At 47.7% G+C, this 4,682-nt stretch overlaps 1 long non-coding RNA gene across 2 annotated transcripts; it reads left to right on the forward strand.

Moving 5' to 3' along the window:
• The first annotated feature begins 901 nt into the window (after positions 1 to 901).
• LOC111770024 (uncharacterized) lies at positions 902 to 4,235 on the forward strand. 2 transcript variants are annotated; one of them, XR_011430623.1, is made up of 4 exons: positions 933 to 1,152; positions 1,444 to 1,631; positions 2,434 to 2,786; positions 3,184 to 4,235. It is a non-coding gene; the product is annotated as an uncharacterized lncRNA (long non-coding RNA). The 2 variants fall into 2 exon arrangements; XR_002802926.2 differs by having other exon boundaries at positions 902 to 1,152; positions 2,434 to 3,210.
• Positions 4,236 to 4,682: the final 447 nt, after the last annotated feature.

Raw genomic sequence — 4,682 nt, forward strand, 5'->3', positions numbered from 1 at the left:
GGGACTGATGGGATTAAGAGAGGGAGAGAGTGGCTAGGAGAAAATTCCAGGTAGCATAAAGGATTCAAAACCAGAGGCAGTTTCGCGGGGCCTGGAGCTGGGCTGTCACGGGTATCGTCTTCCTTTTTGCTCCCCCTCAAATGCTTAGATCTTATGCTGTCTGACAAGGGTTATTTGAAAATTTATTCAATGTTTTATTCATCCTTAAATTCTTTAAAGCTGCAAATCAAACAGTCGAGGGGTTCTTTGCTAACCAAGTTCCAGGCCCCTGTGTTGCAAATAACTCTGCTCTTTTGCATACCAAGCAGACCTTTCTCTGTCCCTGGAAGATGAATTTCTCTGGCGTTCATTGCTCTAATTGCATCCACAGTGAGGTGGAGCAAACATCCTCTCTTCCGATTTGCATTATGCAAAACCTTAATCTCCTCAAGTTTCTGAAAGCACTGTGAATGATTCACGGCCTCTGGCCGGGATGAAACAGCTTGATCGACCAGTCCATGTAAATTAGATTTATTGGGGGAAAATAAAGGAGCCTTGATACTATAAGCTATGGGGAAATAACCCCCCCGAGTGTGGAGGCCCCGTAAATGTGCTTCCTAGGGAAACAAAATGGGGCAGTTGACCACACACGTATTGTTGGATTTATGTCCTTCGTTCAATTATCAGAATGAAAAGGACAATGGACTTCTGTTTCAGGCAAACTAGTCTGCTGTCAGGGTGGGGTGAGGCGGGGAGGCACTGGTCCTCTGTGAACTGGGGGCAATCTGGCCTGAGAAAGGCCCCTGGAAGGCGAGGCAGGAAAGCAGGATGCTCAGGGTCACAGCAAGCGCACCCGACAGAGATCTGACTTTGAAACCTAGCTGTGCACGTTCATTGCTTTGTGACATCAGACAGGTTACTTAACCCCTCTGGGCTTTAATGTCCTCCCTGTCACTGAGGATAACAAAACCTCCCAGACCAGGTGGTTGAGGATTAAATGCCGTTCTGAACAGAAGCTTTGTTGGGCACCTTCCGTGTGCAGGCTCTGATCTATGCTCTGGGGAAACAGCAGAGACCAAAATGGACAAGGCCCTAACTCAGGGTGCTTAGAGAGAACAGCCAGGAAAGACTTCTGTTGCCTGGGCCAGCTCAGACAACCCTAAGGCCTGTGAAGTGAGTGAAACAGCAAGTGACTTGGGAGAGGGACAGTAACATTAGCCGGATAACATGGTCAGACCCAAGACTGCAACAGTGGGCACGGGTGACAACAGCCCCTCTCAGATGCTGGTGTTGGTTGTTAGAGCCATAAATCCATGCAGATCTGGCCACCACCGCCCGCCAGCCATGGGTGTCCTGGGTTCTGGCGTCAGGTGTCAGGACTGAATGCAACCAAACATATTCATTAACAGATGTATTATTATTTTTACTACCATCGTTATTGTTATATTTGCTACCATTTTACAGATGAGGAAACTGAGCCTGAGCATGGAATTTACAATCAGCAAGACATTCCTACGTAATACACACCCTGTCATCCATCTCTAAATTCATCTGCCTGGAGATGAGTAAGAAAGGACCACCTTGCTCCTCTGACCGGTTCTTGAGCTATTGGCTGTCGGCTGAAAATTCGCTCTTCTAGGTGCTACTTTTTGGTACGGGTTCCGTCTTCGCAAATCACGTTTCGCCCTTGTTCCGCTCCCTGTTGGGCTTTGCTGATGCAGGGCACTGGGGGGAGACACGGAGGAGGGCAGGAGGGTTTGCTCTTTCCTGTCTGCTTCCTGTCCCTGTTTCGCGTCTTCTTCCTGTTTGTTTCACGGTCCCAGTCAATGTCACCTTAGTGCCCTCAAACATACCGGCACCCACCAGACAGTGCTGGATGGTTCTCAGCCCCACAGGGCGAGTTCTGCAAGCTCCCCCTTCCAGGCTGTTGTGTTAGCATTACAACCTCTTCCCTTTGTGCCCAAGCCCTAAAGTGGAAGCTGATTCCCTCAGTGGCCACCCTCGTGACACCTCAGTGCAGGGGTTGGCGAATTTTTTTCTGGTCACATAGAAAGGGCCGCATAATAAGTAGTTTAAGCTTGCAGGCCATATGGCGTCTGTTGCAACTACTCAGCTCTGCCCTTGCAGTGTGAAAGCAGCTGTACACATCGTGTAGACAAATGGGCACGGCTGTGTGCCAATAAAACTTTATTTACAAAGACAGACAGCCCACCTGTGAACAACAGTGTGCCAGTCTCTGGCTTAGTGTTGTCTCTTTGCATTTCAAGTCTTCAATACCTAATTAACAATTATGTATATAGTCTTTTGATTGTTGTTAAAATAACTGGCATGGTTTGTGTCTCCTGAATGGATTCTCATTCATACAGACTGGAACCAAGATTATGGTTCACATTTGACTGACTAACTAAGGCTTTTAAGGTACTTGTTACTTTTTTTCCCATTGGGTCCAAACAGCAAAAGGTCAACCACGTCGTGGACCAGTGTGATGTCTGTTACAATGAAAACAAGATCAAGAATCTCTGAAGACTCTATTGTGGCAAAAAGCAGGAGAGCTGGCGCGGGCTTGAGGCAACACCGTGAGCAGTAAGAGCAAACTGCTTCCTACAGTCCTTGCAAATTGGTCTAGAAGAAATACAGCATCTGCCAGGTCAACAGCTACATACGAGGTGTCAGGGCGTTTGCTGAGATGCTCAAGCTAAGATAATGTGTCTGGAACGGCAGCTACGATTGAAGGCACCATCTGATTAGGTTGGTAGTAATCCACAGTCATTCTCCAAGAACCATCTGCCTCTGCGTAGGCCAAACAGGCAAGTTAAATGGAGACGTGATTGGACCCCCCAGCCCTGCGCCTTTCAAGTCTTTGAGGTGTTGCTAGTCTCTGCAGTTCACCCAAAAATCCTCTCCCGGCTAGGAAGGAAGTTACCATAGAGCTGCATTTAGGTCTTACTACTCTAATGGCTTTTTGTCCATGAGTCCATCCAGCTGCAAAGGAACTTGGGAAACAGCATGAGGTGGATCTACAGACCTACGGGTCCACTGTGATTTCAACTTGGGTCAAAATTCCATTTATTACCTGATCTCTCTAAAAACAATTAGACAAGAGGCCATTACTCGCCATTGTGGTGGTTCCCGGCCGCCAGATCTTTTTCTGTTATATAATTCCAATAACATTACAGTTCATTGCCCATCTATTTCATTTCTAAGAACACCATGATGAATAAGCCATGAAAAGGTTTCCTGAGACGTTCTGATCACCTCTTCGTTTCTCTTGGAAAATCTGGTAAGCAGCCCCATCTCGTCTTTGGGGGATAAATGCTGTCACTTGTCCTCATCCCCACTGACGTCTCCCATCTGGTGTCTCCCTCTGGCATCTCCCTCTGGCATCTCCACCGTCACGTCTTGCCTACTGAGAACAGCTACTTATGGATTTTCAAGGACACAGGTGCCCCCTCACTACCATGTCCCTCGATGCCTTAGTGAACAGAGTGTCACCAGACCCTTTTGGAGCACGTGGTGCAGTAGAAGGAGTGGCTGCGTGTATCATTCGTGATAAAGTCACTCCAACATCCTGATGTCCCTAAGCCTTTGGGTTTCTTCCTTTGCATTTTGCAAGGAACATTCTGTTATCCCAACCTCATTAAATGAGGGCCGCCATTGAGACCAAGTGTGGTCACCAACCAAGTAAACAGCCCCTTCCAGCCGAGTGAGCTAACCATTAAATTAGAATCCCTACTAAGTGCGCCCGTATCAAAACTTCACCTTGACCCCGTGTGACATCCTGTCCTCCTTAGTCTGAGCCTCTGAGAATCTCTTCCTGCATGTTCTCCCCAGCTGCCTGCCAATGTCACTCAGCAAAATCCTGCAGTCACTTTGCTGTTTATGTTGCTTCCTCCCGGGTCAGACTTTGTGCTTGTCCGCCTGGAACGTGCTGACATCTGACCCTCGTTTAGTAGCAACAAGGGCAGTTGGGGTGGCGTTTGAGGGGCATAGGTAGCCGCTTGCGAGGAGACCTTGTCATAACCTTGTAGGGAGACCTGGCAGGAGGCTGCCTCTGCTTAGTTCTACTTGCTTCTCTTTGGTTCCTGTTCCTTTATTTCGCAGTTTGTGTGATTTCCAATGCCCACTATGAGAGCAGACACATAGAAGATGCACAATAAATATATTTGGGATGGATTAATAAAAACATTTTAAGGGTAAGGGCCAAGCATTTGGAATTCTATTTTATTTTTTAATTTGTAATAAAGCAACTGTCAAAATTTAGCCTCTGTCTCCAGTTAAACCTCCTTTAAACAGAAGACCCAGTTGTCCAGCTCCTCATAAGCCACATCTTGGGCTAATGAGAAGCCCCACAGGGCAGACTCAGGCCTGATGTCACCAAACCTTCACATCTGGAACATGATTCTTGGCATCCAATACATGCTCAGTAAATGTCAGCTGGATAAATGAATGAATGAATGAACGTGGGGCATTGCCTCAAGAGGCCTCTTCCTGAACCATCCATCTTGGTTGGGTATTGGTCGCGCCTCGCCCACCCGCTGTCTTCTCTGCCTTGTGCTCAGAGATAGACTGATCTTTCATTCCCACCAGCGAATTCTCTCCCAGTCGTAACCTGATGCAGTTCTATGACCAACAGGTGGCAGGCCATGAGTGTGGTGGGTTCCACTATCACGTCTCAGGGCTAAAGGCAGACCCAGCCGTGCCTC

Source organism: Equus caballus, chromosome 22 (assembly GCF_041296265.1).
Source record: "Equus caballus isolate H_3958 breed thoroughbred chromosome 22, TB-T2T, whole genome shotgun sequence".
NCBI lineage: Eukaryota > Metazoa > Chordata > Mammalia > Perissodactyla > Equidae > Equus > Equus caballus.